This window comes from Erinaceus europaeus, chromosome 4 (assembly GCF_950295315.1).
Source record: "Erinaceus europaeus chromosome 4, mEriEur2.1, whole genome shotgun sequence".
Taxonomy (NCBI): domain Eukaryota; kingdom Metazoa; phylum Chordata; class Mammalia; order Eulipotyphla; family Erinaceidae; genus Erinaceus; species Erinaceus europaeus.
The window spans coordinates 71,469,525-71,488,520 of NC_080165.1; the positions used below are offsets into that span (position 1 = coordinate 71,469,525).

The following is an 18,996-nucleotide window of genomic DNA, read 5'->3' on the forward strand; positions in this document are numbered from 1 at the left end:
TATCCTGTGTTTTTTGTCAGTGTTTCCTTTTTATAAATAAAAGGTTTTTTTTTTTTTTGTTTGTTTGTTTGTTTTTAAAGTACCCTTCCAAGCTTGAGATTTCAGGCTGTCCCCAAGGTCACTCAAACAAAAAGCAGTCCATGGAAAAGGAGTTAGAGCAAACATCTCATGTGGGGACAGATGGCAGAGTCTAATGGGCAAATGCACTGATGTGGGTCATTGTCAGAGCCTCAGGGCTAAATTTCACCTGAGACTTTAAACACATCCAATTGAGTTCTCAGTCTCTTTGACTGTGAATCCCTGAAGGGCAGGGTCATAGGCAATTCACCTTTACATCTTAAGACTTAAGCAGAATGCCTGGTAGGAGAAGGTAATAATTGTTGAATGAGTAAATGAACTAACTAGGAATAGCCTTCTGTCACAGTAGGAATGTGCAAAGAAAATCCATTGGATTAGATTTTATTTTATTAGTGGTCATAAAAGTTCCAGTAGGACTAAAGTCCTGTCAAAATTACTCTCCAAAAGGAATGTAGTTACCTCTTCAGCAGCCACTGAAGGATCAGGGTTTATAATAGATTGGTGCCTTTCTTTCTCTCTTTCTTTTGTTAAATATAGTTTTTTTTAAAAGATTTTATTTATTTATTAATGAGAAAGATAGGAGGAGAGAGAGAAAGAACCAGACATTACTCTGGTACATGTGCTACTGGGGACTGAAATCAGGACCTCATGCTTGAGAGTCTAGGGCCTTAGCCACTGCGCCAACTCCTGGACCACAATTGGTGCCTTTCTAACACATGTTGAGATAAAGTGTTGCAATTTTACATCTACATGAGAAAGTTGATATTTCAGCTTGAGTTTAGTAGTTTTGTGGTTATCCTCACTGGGGTATATGTGAGTCTTCTGTTCCTCTTCAATAAGATATTCTCCATCCTAAACAAAACTAGTCTATAAGTAAAAGTACTTAAAGTGATGAAACTGTGTGTGGAAGACACTATATTCACCAGGGCAATATAGAATCATTTATGTAAAGAATTCAAAAAATTCTTATGTAGTGCTAATCATATGCAAAGCTCCGCACCAAATGCTCTTTAGGATTAAAATAAATGATTAAGCAAAATTCATTATTATAAAGTGCCTTAGAATCTTAGAAGGGACATAGAGACAAACATTCCTACTACAAGGCAGTGGCCATAGTGTCTAAAAGGCACAGTCAGCATTCATTGGGTGTACTGGTGAATGCAATGGGTAGGGAGTTAGGGCAACTGAGCATCAAAAACAAGGAAACAATCTGTGCTCTCCACTTGAAATATGGGTGAGTCTTTGACAGACTAGAAATGTGCCTAGGAAACAGAGACTAGTGTATTTGGAGTGCAAGACACATTTAGGGTTATACTTCACTATAGGGACCTGACAGAGAGCGCAGCAGGTAAGTTCACACAGAAGACAGGAATTTGGGTCAGAGAAGGTGGGTTCATTGTTCTTGATAGCTGCATAGTATTCCATTGTGTATATATACCACAGCTTTCTCAGCCACTCATCTGTTTTTGGGCACCTGGGTTGCTTCCAGGTTTTAGCTATTATGAATTGTGCTGCTATGAACATAGGACAGAGTTAGAAGGAATTATGTTAAGGGATTTAAGTCAGAAAGAAAAAGATGAGTATGGGATGATCCCACTCATCAACAGAAGTTGAGGAAGAAGATCTGAAAGGGAAACTAAAAGCAGGACCTGACCAAATTGTAAGTAGGGCACCAAAGTAAAAGCCCTGTGGTAAGGGGTAGACATGCAGCTTCCTGGGCCAGTGGGGGGGGGGGGGTGGGAGTGGGTGGGAGGGATGGGTCAGTCTTTTGGTGGTGGGAATGGTGTTTATGTACACTTCTAGTAAAATGTAGTCATATAAATCACTAGTTAATTAATATGAGGGGGGAAAATTAATTGTATGTCTCAAAGTTTTTTAAAACACAGACTGAATCTTTTTAATATATAGGCTGTGTATTTGATAGGCGGACTCTCTCAAAAGCCTAGACCAAGTAGATCAGAAACAACCAATAGCACAGCTATATATAAGATACTCGGTACTGTACAGCAAACCCTAACAAAAGGACTTTTCAAAGTTAACCCAATTACCAAATAATGTGATAACATTAACTATCAATTGTCTTTTTGAGCCCTAAGACAGCAGGAACCTCACATCTCCACTATAGAGCCTCTACTTCCCCCAGTCCTGGAACCCTTGGATAGGGCCCACTTTCCCATATGCCTCTCCCAATCCATATAAAATAATATTGCATCTGCGTATCACAACCTAATCAATGCAACGATGGCCACCTCAACATGCTTCACTTCAGACTGTGTCCAGAGACTTCACGTGTGGAATGACAACCCTTCAGCTTCATTACTCGGGTGAGGCCTTTCCTTTCATAGTATACTCTAATTCCATTTCAGGTGGTTCACTTTCTAACAAAGTCCCAAAACCTAGATATACACCAGTTTCTGTGAGAGAGAGCATATGTTCACACGTATCCATAAACTACTGCAAAATATATACCTGAAAGCAGGATTACACTAGAGTTTGCAGTGAGTATCCCCCTAACACTTCCTCTCCACTATTCCAAGTTTTGGGTCCATGATTGCTCAACAATTTGTTTGGCTTCGTATGTTAACTCTCTTTTCAGTCACCAGGTTCCAGATGTCATTAGGATGCCGGCCAGGCTTCCCTAGACTGAAGACCCCACCAATGTGTCCTGGAGCTCAGCTTCCCTAGAGACCCACCCTACTAGGGAAAGAGAGAGGCAGACTGGGAGTATGGACCGACCAGTCAACACCCATGTTCAGCGGGGAAGCAGTTACAGAAGCCAGACCTTCCACCTTCTGCAACCCTCAATGACCCTGGGTCCATGCTCCCAGAGGGCTAGAGAATGGGAAAGCTACCATGGGAGGGGGTGGGTTATGGAGATTGGGTGGTGGGAATTGTGTGGAGTTGTACCCCTCCTATCCTATGGTTTTGTTAATTTATCCTTTCTTAAATTAAAAAAAAATTCACCCCCCCCCAAAAAAAAGAGGAATTTCTGGTGCAGTGTTAGTTTTCTTTCTCTGTTCCTCCCCCAGCCCCTCTCTGTGTCTCCATTTGAATGAAAAGGCAGCCTGTGGCAGTGAGATCACACTTGCCAGAGGCCTCAACTCTGTGAAAAAAAAAAAAAAAACTCAAGCCAGAGGTAGCAAGGCAGCAAGAAAAGGTGACTCAAGGCCTTGAGTAATCTGTAGTATCTGTCTGGTAAGCACAAAAATATATGATAAAGTTTTTTTTTAAATATTTTGACATATTTCGCAAAACAGTTTCAGTGACTATAATTTACTAAATAATTGTTTTCCAGATTAAGTGCAAAGCTTTATGTAATATTTAAACAATCCCAGCAGAAGTAAAATTTAAGTACAGAACTGAGTAAGTGATACAACAGAGTAGGATGGGTTCCATCACTTTCATCGCTATGTTTTATCACTATGTTCAATGAGTTTATAAATTACTCTTACTATTATACAGATTTTTTGTGCTAAAATTTTTAAAATTTATTTATTTATAAAATGGAAATATTGACAAGACCTAAGGATAAGAGGGGTACCACTCCACACAATTCCTACCATCAAGAGTTCCGTATCCCATCTCCTCCCTTGATAGCTTTCCTATTCTTTAACCCTGTGGGAGAATGGACCCAGGGTCATTATGGGGTGCAGAAGGTAGAAGGTCTGGCTTCTATAATTGCTTCCCCACTAAACATGGGCTATTAAACAGATCTTTTAATGTTAAAGTCATATGATAAGGTTTTTGGGAGCATGAACAAGGTCTCTCTATACAAAACTATAGTGAAAATATATATTCAAAATGATTACAATTTTGGATGCTACTGATAATACTTTAAGAAATACCACTAGAATAAATTTATTGATTTGTATATTTACAAATATGTAACAGAGTTATTGCTGTGATTTCATAAATGCACAACTCAACCATTCCTAGTGGCCATTTTTTTTATATAGTGATTGAGAGACAGAGATAGATATATAGATAAGATAGTAGAGGAGACACCTGCAGCACTGCTCCACTACTCTTGAAACTTCCCTCTTGCAGGTGGGGACCAGGTGCTTGAGCCTGGTTCTTCATACAGGGTTACATGTATGCTGTACCAATTTTGTCCATCCTCCCCAAATGACTATGTTTCATATGACATGGCTATTCTAAAATCCAATTTTAAGGACTTCATAACAGCATTTTATTGATATAGCAATCAGTTCTCTAACAGCCCAGTATTTTATTGTTTGCTGACTTCTGGGGTATAGATAGATGTGCTCACCATGGCTAATTTCAACACAAGCTATCAAAATATTTGGGACACAGCTAAGGCAGTGAGGGAAGTTCATAGCCATACAAGCACACATTAGGAAACCAGAAAAAGCACAAATAAACAGTCTGATTGCACATCTTAAAAACCTAGAAGAAGAAGTACAAAGGAACCCTGAAGCAACCAGAAGGACAGAAATAACTAAAGTTAGGACAGAAATAAATAACATTGAAAATAAGAAAACCGGGGAGTCGGGCTATAGTGCAGCGGGTTAAGTACAGGTGGCGCAAAGCACAAAGACCGGCATAAAGATCCCGGTTCGAACCCCGGCTCCCCACCTGCAGGGGAGTCGCTTTACAGGCGGTGAAGCAGGTCTGCAGGTGTCTATCTTTCTCTCCTCCTCTCTGTCTTCCCCTCCTCTCTCCATTTCTCTCTGTCCTATCTAACAACGACAACAACAATAATAACTACAAACAACAATAAAACAACAAGGGCAACAAAAGGGAATAAATAAATAAAATAAATATTTAAAAAAGAAAATAAGAAAACCATACAAAAGATCAACAAAAACAAATGTTGGTTCTTCGAAAGAGTGAACAAAATTGACAAAATTTTTTTTTTATTATTTATTTATTCCCTTTTGTTGCCCTTGTTGTTTTATTGTTGTAGTCGTTGGATAGGACAGAGAGAAATGGAGAGAGGAGGGGAAGACAGAGAGGAGGAGAGAAAGATAGACATTTTAGCCAGACTCAAAAAACAAAAAAGGGAGAAGACCCAAATAATTCAGATTGTAAATAAAAGAGGAGATATTACAACAGACACCACAGAAATTCAATATATCATGCGAGGCTTCTATGAACAACTATACGCCACCAAGCTAGAGAACCTGGAAGAAATGGATGAGTTCCTAGATACATACGAACTTCCAAAACTAAGTAAAGAGGAATTAGATGACATGATAGTATACAAAGAGAAACCGAAGGAATCCTGCAAGAAGCTTTTGGAAATCATCAGGCAATACAGTAAGGTGTCAGGCTACAAAATTAACATTCAAAAGTAAGTGGCATTACTCTATGCAAATTAGAATAAGTTGAAGTCCAGAAATCAATTCCTTTTACTATAGCAACAAAAACAATAAAATATCTAGGAGTAAACCTAGCCAAAGAAGTGAATGACTTGTATACTGAAAATTATGAGTCACTACTCAAGGAAATTGAAAAAGACACAAAGAAGTGGAAAGATGTTCCATATTCATGGGTTGGAAGAATTAATATCATCAAAATGAATATACTACCCAGAGCCATATACAGATTTAATGTTATTCCAATCAGGATCCCAACCACATTTTTTAGGACAATAGAACAAATGCTGCAAATGTTTAGCGGGAACCAGAAATGACCTAGAATTGCCAAAACAATCTTGAGAAGAAAGAACAGAACTGGAGGCATCACACTCCCAGATCTCAAATTGTATTATAGGACCATTATAATCAAAACTGCTTGGTACTGGAACATGAATAGACACACTGACCAGTGGAATAGTACTGATAGCCCAGAAGTAAGCCCTCACAACTATGAATATCTTCCCCTCCTCTCCCCCCCTCTCCTCACCTTCCGACTTACCTTCAAATAGAGACATCCGACACAAGGGATTCGATCATGGGCCTTTAGCTTCACATCCAGTGACTTAACCACAGCTGTCAACCATGCTGGGGGAAGGTTTCTAGTAACCTTAGCTTCTATCCATAATCATGAAAACCTGCAAGTATCCACTTCCTGCTTCCAATCATACCTTTCAGATGTTTTCCCTTCGGTCTTTGAGCTTTCTGTCATGTGCACTTAACCCACTGTGCTACTGCCGGACTCCCTCTTGTACGTCATTATTAAATCAATCAACCAATCAATAAATCTTATTATCTTTATTTATTGAATAGATACAGTCAGAAATCGAGAGGGAAGGGGTTAACAGAGAGGGAGTGAGACAGAGAGATACTTGCAACACTGCTTCACCACTTGCAAAGCCTCCCTCCTGCAGGTGGGGACTGGGGGCTTAAGCCTGGTCCTTGCATATTGGAGCATGTGCACTCAACCACCACCCGGAAATAATGACAAAAACATAGGATAAGAGGGGTACATTTCCACACAATTCCCACCACCAGAACTACATATCCCATCCCCTCCCTTGAAAGCTTTCCTATTCTTTATTCCTCCAGGAGTATGGACCCAGGATCATTATGGGGTGCAGAAGGTGGAAGGTCTGGTTTCTGTAATTACTTCTCCACTGAACATGAGTGTTGGCAGGTCCATCCATACTTCCAGCCTGTCTCTCCTTTTCCCTAGTTGGGCAGGGCTCTGTTGAGGTGGGATTCCAGGACACGTTGGTGAGGTCATCCTCCCAGGGAAGTCAGGTTGATGTCATGGTGGCATCTGTAGCTTGGTGGCCCTGGCTTGGAGGGTTCCTGGAGTAATCCTAGTCCTATCTTGTTGCATTCTCAGGTGATCCTCTTTGCTATTCCAGTGATTTGGTAGGTTCCTGAAGTTGTTTTAGTCCTGTCTTGTTGCTGTCCCAGGTAGTCTCTTTTGGTATAATTAGGAATCTACATTTTAACAGGTCCTTTAATTCAGTAAATCTTGTTGTTTTTTTTAGGGTAGCATTGTTGACTAAGGCACTTTTCAATGATCCTAAAATAAGATTATTGGGCTTTTAGTAGGTTAGTTCACCTAATTATATCCTGAAACTCAATTTTATATACAAAAATGTCATTTTCCTATAAATTATAGCACTTAAGGGGTCACTCTGTTAGTATATATCCTGATTCTAGGAATGAAACACATCTCTTATAGGTAGGGTTGACTGGTAGTTGTGGAGGTATTTGGGGATATGCACATAATCATCCTGGCTGATGGGTACAAGTTCTTAAATATCCTGACTACCCCCTATTCACCTGTCCTTAATAAATATCTGAAGTTTGAATTGATAAATAAATAAGCTAATCTTAAGAGGCAAGTTGAAGAACTCAAACCAATAGAGAGGTGCCTCCTACCTAGAAGTTGTAGAAAGGTGTTTTTTTTTTTGTTTTTTTTTTGTGGGAGGGAGAGGAGGTTGTTTGAGTTTAGGTATCACCTTCATTCCTTACTGATCTCTGGTGTAGTTCTGCTCAAATGCACCCTTCCTAGCTGAAGTGGTCACAAAAGCTTGAGGTTCATGCCAGTCACTCATCTTTCAATCATTGACCATATTAAGGGAATAGAGTCGATATGGTGCAGACTTTGGCAAAAGTCACTCCAATGCCTCTCAAATAAACCATTTCTCCAGAAGGACTGGCAGCAGAGTTGATACATTCACCTCCAGGTGGGCAGGAGGTGCTGTGCATCCTCCAATCCCAGAGGCAGCAGCCAAGTCTGGCTGGCTAATGACCACAAAGAACCCCCCACACCCCATTTGGACTGTCAAAAGTCTTCACTCATTTTATGTGTTTATCCTGGACCATTTAGATTTGACAGGATACCACAATGAAGCTTCATGCACCCACCATCAAAGTGTAGGAATAATTTGGGTCTTGTCTTTATTGTGGTCTTCAGAGCATGGTCTTCATATCAAAAGCATTAATACTGCTTGAGAGCCTGGTGGGAGGGGGTGAAGAGGGCTTTAGGGCCCTCGTGTATGATGGTGGAAAAGGACCTAAGTTGGGGGTGAGTGCATTCTGCAGAGACCTACTTCGGAGAGATGAGAAACTATAACCAAGTGTCAACAACTGTACTGTAAACCATTAACCTCCCAATCAAACGGAAAAAGAAAGAAAGAGAATATATAGCAAGAAAAAAAGGAAAATTCCTGGATACATGCCCAAGATTGAATAGGAAACCCTGAGGGGGGAGGAGGGTTGGGGAGAGTGGAAACCATTTTAACTAGTCCTCTAGGTTATATCTGAGCACCTCTGCTCCATGACCCTACCAATTTCTACACGTTTCAGGTTATTTCTAAGCAGATATCTGCCATGTAATTTAATTTGTAAATATGTGAGTACATATCAATTCTCTTTTATAATCACAATACCTATCATCACACTCCACTAAAACGAAAATAATACTGCTGTGTCACCAAGTATCCAGCCAATGTTTCCTCATCTGTACTATACTCTCATCCTATTGTCCTTTCTATTTCTTTTTTTGCCTTCCTTTTGCATAACAGTTTGTTTATTTACATTGTAATTCACACTAGTGTGCTTATCATTATCTCTTTTAATCTAAAGACCCCCTCCCAACTTGTAAGTTTTTGCTGTTACAACAAAACCATGATGTCTTTAAAATTTTTCTCCACTGTTGATTTTGTTGAAGACCTCCAGGATAGCGCTAGTTAACTAGTTTCTCTGCTACCTGTAGGTCTTGTTACTGCGATTCAGAGGCATATGACTTTCAGGTTTACCAAGACATCTTCATAGATGTTTTGTAGGTCTATCAGGGAGTGTATAATGCTTAGTTATCTCTGGGCCAGGAAAAGATGTTCACCAAAAGACCAAAATGACCTCCATGCTCAGATTTTCATCAATGATGAATGCAAAATGATGGCATTCCTTCTTTACTTATTCATTTACTGCTTCCAGTATGAGAAACTACTCATCTGCTATGCAGTTCCTTTGAAGTTACTTTTTTGTAAAATAGGCAGTTGCTTGATTCTTTACTTGTTAAAATCAACCAGTGTTTTAAAAATCACTTCCCTTTCATCTTTCAAAGAGGTCACTGACTTTTTATTTTAAGTATCATTATGAATCCATGAGTATTCCATATATTTGATGGGCTTAAATCCACTGTACTCTTTAGGGTATTGCACCAAAGTAAAAGACTATGGTGGGGGGGTGGGTTCAAGTCCTGGAATATGGTGGCAGAGAAGGATCTAGTGGTGTTGAATTGTTTTGTGGAAAATTGGGAAATGTCACACATGTACAGACTATTATATTTTACAGTCAACTATAAACCATTAACCCCAATAAAGAAATGAAACACAATCCACTGTACTCTTATCCTAAAACAATAGGATAAGCCTAAATTGGCTAGTTAGCTCCTGAATCCTTTTAACACAAATCCTTGTTGTCTTTGAAGGCTATCGAGTTTTTCTGGTGTGACAAGGTGTTCTTGATTTATCCTGTCCACTTCCTAATTTCTTTTTTTGTGTGTTCTTATTGCTTTTGCTCAGTTAATGAATCAGCCACTTTTTCAAGGAAGCCTAGTATGATTTTAAATTATTATATACTATAAATTGTTTATTTATTATTGGATAGAGGCAGAGAGAAATTGAGAAGAGAGGGGAAGATAGAGAGGGAGACAGAAAGATATCTGCAGCCCTGCTTCACCACTTGTGAAGCTTTCCTCCTACAGGTGGGGACCAGGAGCTCAAACCTGGGTCCTTGCATACTGTAATGTGACCACTTAATCAGGTGCTCTGCCAGCTGCCTCTAGCCCATCGCAATTTCTTTATTACCTCAGAGGCTTTGGCACCTGGTGTTTCTTGCCTAGAGAGTTTTCTTTTCCACAGCATTCAGACCTCTGCTCAAATGCTTCCTCTAAAGATGACTGCTCTGATCAGCCTATCATTTGTCGTATCTGTCTCACCATCTCTTAATTGTGTCTTCTTTTTCTTCACCACAGTGATCAGCAATTGATGTAATGTATTCATCTGTGTAGTTTCTGTCTCTGTGTAGGCCGTCTTCTCTGCCTTGTCCAATGCAGTGGTTCCCAAGGGTCTACTTTAAGATCTACTGCACAGTGCAAGTTCAATGAATATGTGTAGGGTGAATGATTAGTGGAATGAGGAGAGTCCTGTTTGCTCAGAGAATCAGCTGATAGTTGACACTACTGGAAACAGACAGATGTTTATGTGGAAAATGAAAGAGCACAGTAGTACCATATAGGATTTATATTTCTGAGGCCCCAGAGATTCAAGATTCAGTCCCTGGCACCACCACGTTAGAGCTGTGGGGGCCAGAAGGTGGCGCAACTGGGTAAGCACACACATCACATATTTTATATATAAAATATGTGATGTGTGTGCTTACCCAGTTGTATGTATATATTCTCACATGAAAATAAATATCAGGAGAGAGGATGCGATATGGAGATCAGGTAGTGGGAATTGTGTGGAACTGTACCCCTCTTATCCTATGGTTTTGTTAATGTCTCCTTTCTTTAAAAAAATAAATAAATAAAAAGAAACAATAAAAATAAATAAATAAATAAATATCTGTAGAAAAATACAAAAACAAATGCAAATAAACAAACAAACAAAACCAAGTTTGCAAAGTGGTTCTCCATAAAGAAAAATGAGTCTGTGAAGGCAGGTTATAACAAATGAGGTGCTTCAATTCACGGAGCAGTAGTGATGAAGAGACCAGAAAAGAAGGAATCTCCATGGAAAGTAAGAGTGATCTTGAATGGGAGAAGTAAGTTCACAATTCCAACACCCTCTACCTACCCCCTTCTACATGCATCCCAGGCAAAGTAGAAGCTGCAACTTACTGGATCAGTCTCAGGAACTATCCTCATTCCATGGTTGCCCAGTTAGCATCTACAAATGCCTCTCTTACAATACCTTCCAGCTTAATTTCTGAGTACCACTACAAAAACCATAATTTCTTTTTTGTCTTACCTCCCTTTCCAATTTCAAGGATTTTTATTCCTGCTTTGATCCGCCTGCTAATAAGGTATATTTCCCCTTTTCTTCCCTTCAGATGTGAGTGAGAGGATGCCTTTTCTACTTGGCAATACTGTCCTTAAGAAGTTAACACAGCTGAAAATTATAGGAATAGAAAGGAAATAAGGTGTTTTCTTAGCACTCCTATCCTCTGGGCATTGGCTTCTCTAGGAAATGCTACTTCTCCCACCCTGGACTTTACGTGTGGCCCTACTTACCCGTTTATTCTAATATGGCCAGACCAGTCAGAGTTCTTGTGAGAATCTGCCAAACCCAAACTGGGTCAGGAATATCAGTCCCCTGTGGTGATAGAAGATTAAGACTGTTTCCAGTCATGGTTTTCAAAATAAGTTCAATTCATACAAGAATAGAAAGAAGAGGGGAGAAAAAAGACATCAAATAAACACACATTACAGTGTACAAGGACCCAGGTTCAAGGCCCTAGTCACCACCTGCAGGGGGAAAACTTCCTGAGTGATGAAGTAGAACTTTAAGTGTCTTTGTCTGTCTCCCTCTCAGTCTCTAATTCCTCTTCCCCTCTCAATTTCTCTGTTTCTACACAGTAATAAGTAAAATTAAAAGTAACACCAACAAAAACAAAGACTAGATAGCTGGAGAGTGATAGAGCTAAATTAAATAAAAATGGATTTTTTTCTAAGTATGAACTCACCTTCTCAGCTATGCAAACTTAAATATTCTGGAGATGAAAACAAAAGTACAAAGGTACTTTGCAAAACATTTTAGTGCTGATGTGAAGGATAAACTGGAAATGAACAGAGGCAAAAAAACAACTAAAGGGACCATCAATAGAGTAGAAATCAGCAAGGCTTCATTTTGCAGTGAATTAACTAAACCGGTTGCAATGAGCGCCAACATAGGGAATAAATGATGCCTTGAGACACTGTAGAAGTGAGGATTCAATGATTAGATTAGAATGTGGGGGCTATTAAGGACAGGGAAGGGGCTGAGAGCTCACACAATAGGAAGCACATCTTATCATGCTCTGTCATTTCACCGGATTCCATAACTTTTCAAACTTTTTTCAACTTTTTTGAGAGACTTGGTTATTTAAACCGGAAGAATGAAGAAGCATACTCACACATCTTCATGTATGTTTATGCATTCAAAGAAAACTAGCTGAAAGACCACCAGAGACTTATGTTCCTTACATGGTACAGAGTGTTTCTGAAAAGTAGTTTCCTATTTAATGTTACAGTTTCCAGCCCAAGGATGATCATGCCAGTGATTATTGGTTGGTAAGTGAAGAGGGAACAGAACTAATTCACATGATTTTTAGGCTTAATCTATAAGTACACCCTACAAGTTTCCATTTATTCTCTTCAAAGTGATCTTTGGATTGAACTATTGAAGAGTGAAGAACTTTTATCTATCTAGGTCTCTGAAAGATGCATGCAGTACACCCCAATTAATTTTATATTTCTCCTCTATCACACTATCTAAGGTTTTATAGGAAATTATAGGATACAGACAGCATTACCTTAACTAACACAACATGCTGTATATATTGATGCTATGTACACTGTGGATACAAAATTCAAATCTACACAGAATCAAAAGCAAAATAATAATAGAACCAGAAGTTAATTTAAGCCCTCAAATTTGAGAACTATTTCACTATTAACTTGATTTGGCTGCCATAAATTCATCACAGATAATATTTAGCATGGATTAAGACAAAGTCAAGGGAGAAAAGAGAGCTTGAGAAAAGAGCTGGAAGGGGCCGGGCAGTGATGCACCGGATGGGCGCACACATTACAGTGTGCAAGGACCTGGGTTCAAGCCCTTGGACCCCACCTGCAGGGGAAAGCTTCATAAGTGGTAAAGCAGTGCTGCAGGTGTCTCTCTGTCTCTCTCCCTCTCTATCTCTCTCTGCTTTCCAATTTCTGGCTGTCTCTATCACATAAATAAATAAAATGATAATATATTTTTTTTAAGCTGGGATGTGAAAAAGAACACGAATAAGATCAGGAAAGATTTTCTGGTTAAGGTAATGATATTCCAGATCAATAAATAAGTAATCAAGATTATTTACAAGAAGCATAAAGTAGAAATAATTAGAACTATATTATGGTTATGCCATGAGATCTTGTCAAGATGCAGACTGTTGTTAATGCCCTGTACTTTAAGATTTCCTGTCTAAATATGGCAGGTAGAGATGTCAAATGATTTGCATTCTCTTTCAAATCATCCCATGGTAATCCTACTAAGGCAAGCATTTAAATCTTCTTCTATACCCCATATCTTTTTTCATTTATTCTCTCTTTTCATGGAGTTGTAATAATAAGTCAAAAAGTGAGAACAAAAGAAGATAATGAAGGAAAATAAGAAATACACAAAAGAGCATTTTCTGGTATAAGATAATAGACATACATATTTATCTGCTATGAAAAGCAAGATGGAGAAGGACAGTTTTCTAGCAGTATGGAAAGAACACCTTACCAAAGAGATAGATTTTAGTAAGCAAGACTTTGGGATAAACATATGAATTTTCTGGTGTTGCTATTTTTTGGTGGAATATAAGTGGAGTTTTCAATACTCTCCTAGTGAAAGTTTGGAAGAACATTTTGGGAATGTATGAATAAGATCTTTTGCAAAATAAACAAACAAACAAAAGGCAAATAGAAACTTCCATGGGAATGTAGAAAGGTATAGGCTATCATAATGTGTTGATCAAAAAGAGCAAACCATACAAACTACACAATTGTAGATTTTAAAATAACCACAGTGAGTTGAGAAAAGAGACATAAACTAACTAAATTTCATAAAGCAACGGGCCCTGTACACAGACGAGACACAGATTTACTTTCATCTTTTGTGTAATAGTATGAGAAAGAAAAATTCACCAGAAACATGTATAAGGAGAAATCAGATGAACTTCTAATACACACATCATTTAATGTAGTCAGGAATAATGAATTAGAGTCCAAAAGAGCCCTACACGGAAAGAAATTTTGCAAAAACAATTATTTATCAAAGTCAAAACTAAAACTAACAACATCTGTGGGACTATAATTTCTAATGTTATGCATCATAAGTGAGCTCTTTTACTCTAGAACAGAAAATGATGACCATGTGAAGAACAATGACTAAAGTTTTATACAAACTGACCAAAAGTACAAATGAATAAATGCAAGCTCATTAGACCCTGAGACATGCCTATACACATTATATTTTAAACTCCTAATATTAAATATTAAAGAGAAAATACTAAAATCAGAATGAGAAAAAAGACTTACTACATGTAAAGAGGAACAACTGCAAAGTAATCACTGACATTTATAGAAACAATGGTGTCTATAACATAATGGAACTTATTTTAAGTGAAGAAAGAAAATAAGATAATAGATCCAAATTTCTATATGTATTAATGACTTGCAAATATGAAGGAGAGCCATATCTGCTCTTTGTGAAAATGTAAAATGGTTTAGTCACCTTGGAAAAAAAGCTCAGTAATCTCTTCAAAAGTTAAGCATAAATTTGAAACATGACCCAGGAATTCCACTATTCATTCTCTAGCCAAGAGAAATGAAGGCATATATTCACAAAAAATGTATACAAAAGTATACAGCAATATCCTTATTAACAACAGAAAGAGAACATTATACAAATGCCTATAAAATGCTGAATAGACAAGCAAAATGTAATATGTTTATATAACTAAATGTTTACTTAAGTCAATAAATAGGAATGAATTACTGTTATGGAAACACACAAAGAACATTATGCTAACTGAAAAGAAGCAAAGAACGCATACTGTAAAATTCCATTGATATGAAATTTCCATAAAAGCAGATTAATGGCTGCCTACTGTGAGTGAAAAAGGGGACTGAATGTAAATGGGCATGAGGAGTTTATTTTGGGGAAAGGGAATATTCTAAAACTAAATTGCTGTACAATGGTCCCGCAGTTTTGAATTTTATTAATAATCATTAAATCACTCACATAAAACAGGTTAGTTTAGGGCTGGGCTGTGTCACACCCAGTTGAGCACATGTGTTACCATACACAAGGACCTGAATTCAACCCCCTGCTCCACACTAAGCTTCACAGTGAAGCAGATCTGCCAATGCCTATCTTTCTTTTTCCCTCTCAATCTCCTACTTCCATCTCAATTTCTCTATGCCCTGTCAAATAAAATAGAAAGATAAAAAGGAAAAGATGGCCACCAGGAGCAGTGGATTCATAGTGTTGACACTGACAATAAAAAATTATAATTGAGGTGAAATTACAGCTCCATTACTCTGCCACCAAATTGCAGTTGCTAACATGATGCCAACCTGACATCCTTGGGCAGACGACCTGACCAATGTACTCTGGAACCTCACTTCTTCAGAGCAGTGCTCCACTAGGGAAAAATAGAAACAAGCTGGGAGTATGGATTGGCCAATGTTCATGTCCAGCAGAGAAGAAATTACAGAAGCCAGACCTCCTACCTTCTGTTCCCTATAATGATCCTGGATCCATACACCCAGAAGGATAAAAAATGAGGAATCTTCCAATGGAGGGGATGGGATCCAGAAACCTGGTGATGGGAATTGTGTGTAATTATACCTCTCTTGTCCTACAATCTTGTTGATCATTATTAAGTCAATAAATAATAATAATAATAATTTAAATAGGTGAATTTTAAAGTATGTAATTCATACCATAACAAAATTGTTAAGTAATAGGAGGCCCCACGCCACCCCAACATCCAGGGCCCTACTCAGGGTATCTTGATATTCCCACATAGATATTGGCTTACACCTCTAATAGATCCTTCTCTTCACCATCACTAATCATCTCCAATAAGGGACAAAATCATAAGCCCACCTGTGGGTCTCTACAGGACCTTTCCCTCAATGTAGAGCAACAGTGGTAAAAAATACCCACTCTCTGGAGGGAGGCTGGGTCAACATACTCTGCCACTCGAGGAAGACTGGTCCTAAAATGAGTGCAGCCTAGAATGTTCCTAGCTATGACCATGAAATGCAAGCTCAGACTGACAGGCATGCAGAGTTTACACAAGCTCCTGTGCTAAACAGACATGGTCCTTAGGTCAGATCTATGGGGTTTAAAGTTAATGGTATTTATATACTTTTTTATACTTTCCCCATGTTCTCTCTGTCCTTATCCAGCTTTCTAGTCCATCCTATCCTCAACTCTGACACCATCTTCCCAGACATATTCTCAAACCACATTAGCTGTTGGGCTCAGTCAAAAATTAGTAAAGTCATGGGCCCTTTGGAATATACCTAAAATAGACTTCCTAGCTCCTTCCAACATGAAGATACTAAATTTCATCTGCTATACTTTTCCCTTTAAGTTCCTGATTAGTAAACAATTTGTTCTGCTTTACAATTTAATGCTTTTCAGTCATCAAGTTGCAGACGTATCATGATGCCAGCCTGACTTCCCTGGGCAGATGGACTCATCAATGCATCCTAGAACCCTACCTATGCAGAGCCCTACCCCACTAGGGAAAGATAGAAATAGACTGGGAGTCTGGCAGTAGCACAGCAGGTTAAGTGCATGAGGTGCAAAGCACAAGGACTGGTGTAAGGATCCCGGTTTGAGCCCCCAGCTTTCTACCTGCAGAGGAGTCGCTTCACAGGCCTTGAAGCAGGTCTACAGGTGTCTATCTTTCTCTCCTCCTCTCTGTCTTCCCCTCCTCTCTCCATTTCTCTCTGTCCTATCCAACAACCACCACATCAATAATAACTACAACAATAAAACAACAAGGACCATAAAAGGGAATAAATAAATAAATATAAAAAATGTTTTAAAAAATGTGGGTATGGATCAATCTGTCAACACCCATGTCCAGCAGAGAAGCAATTACAGAAGCCAGACCTTCCAACTTCTGTTCCCCATAAAAACATTTGGTCCGTACTCCCAGAGGGATAAAAATAGGGAAACTTCTAATGGAGGGAGGGGATAAGGAACTCTGGTGGTGGAAATTGGATTGTATGGTATTATACCCCTCTTATCACATAATCTTGTAAATCATTATTAAACCATTAAAATAATTAAAAATAGGTGCATTTAAAGGCAGATACATCTCAACAATTTAAGGCACTTATACCTTAACAAAATTGTTAAAAAATAGAAAGCCAAAACTTAAAAAAAATATTCAACAGAAAAAGGATGAGAGAATTAATATACTGGATGATTGGAAATGATTATTTGTAGCTAATCCCTAATATAAACTAGGATTATCAGAAAAAGATAAATATCGTCAGATGAGGTAAATCCATGGGTCAGTATGTAAGACCTTTCATTTACCCATTTACTTATAAATAATTTCAAAGACTATAAATTAATTAAAGTAAAATAACAACATGACTAATGATATCACAGAAATTCTATGTATTACAAACACATAAAATGAAATTTATGACAATGCTATCACAGGATCTGGTAAGAAGGTGGTAATAATATTGCAATATTCTCACTTTGTGAACTAATACAATATTGGTTGAGAGTAGACTGTGATATACTAAAGATATATATTGAGTTTTAACATAGAGCAACTATTGCAAATAACACAAACGGAACTAACTAAAAAGAAAACACACACACACACACACCAGATGGGATACTAAAAAATAGTTAATTCACTAGAGAAGGCAAAAAAGGAGAAATAAAGGATTACAAACCAGATGGAGAAAATAGAAAAAAGCCAAAATGGCAGGTTTAAACCCAACCATATTGATAATTACTTTGGTTGTAATTAGACTGCAAATACTTTAAATGTAGGGATTATTGGACTGGAAAAAAAGCAAAAAAGCAAGAATCAATCCTTTTTTCCCTCAGTTTTCCTCTGTAGATAGATATGTTAATATAAATATATTTCTGAATTTACATATAGGTCTCTCTACATATTAAAGGTCTATTCTGAAGACACAGAAAGGTTAAAAGAAATTATTATAAAATACAGTTATGCATAAGAAACAAGTATGTCTCTATTAAAACAAAGTAGAATAGGAAATAGTCAAAGATAGGGATATAATACAGATGTCTTATAATGATAAAATCAAGTAACAATTCTAGAAGTGATTATACATAATAAAAAATTCAAAAGCCATGAAGCAAAGTTCGACAGAACTAAAAAGGTCTAAAGAACTAAAATATTTAAAGGCATAGTGGGATCACCTCATGGGAACACTTGAACTGGGAAAATTTCATGAGCAACACTTTGGTGTTTTTTTACTTTTTGTCTCTCTTTCTTTCTCTTTCTCTTTCACCCTCTAACTAGAGAAAAGAAAAAAAAAAACTGGAAAAATGGTTGCCAAAAGCAGTAGACTCATGCAGGCACTGAGCCCCACTAATGGCAATGCTGGACATCACTGTTCTGCTGGCAAAAGCAAAACAAAACAAACAAACAATAAAACAAGTAAAATCATTGTTAAACAGCTCACTTTCAGAAATTTACAGAAAAGATAAAAATCAGTAAATATAAAGAACCTCAGAAGAACTCTACAAGCCAGTTAGATTTAACTGACATTCAAAAAACATTGAAAAAACTGCACCATACATGTATTTCCAGATGTTCACAAAACAATCACATGACAGACCATATGCAGATTATAAAATAGGTTGCAATAAATTTAAAAGATTCTGAATCATATGTATCAGAAGTTCTCAAAGTGTAATCTGGGAGAACCCATAGAGTTCCCCAAACCCTTTTAGGAGGTCCATAGGGTCATAATTGTTTTCAAAATATTAAGACATTATTTGCTTTTTTAAAAAGTATGTGCTTTATTTATTTATTTTCCCTTTTGTTGCCCTTGTTTTTTATTGTTGTTGTTGTTAATGTTGTTGTTGGATAGCACAGAAAGAAATGGAGAAAGGAGGGGAAGACAGAGAGAGGGAGAGAAAGATAGACACCTGCAGACCTGCTTCACTGCCTGTGAAGCGACTCCCCTTCAGGTGGGGAGCCCAGGGCTCAAACCAGGATCCTCACGCAGGTC

The 18,996-nt window shown here is 37.9% G+C and overlaps 1 protein-coding gene across 4 annotated transcripts in view; it reads right to left on the reverse strand.

Moving 5' to 3' along the window:
• Nucleotides 1-18,996, reverse strand: part of RCAN2 (regulator of calcineurin 2) — a 331,461-nt gene that overhangs the window by 125,832 nt on the left and 186,633 nt on the right. The window lies entirely within an intron of this gene.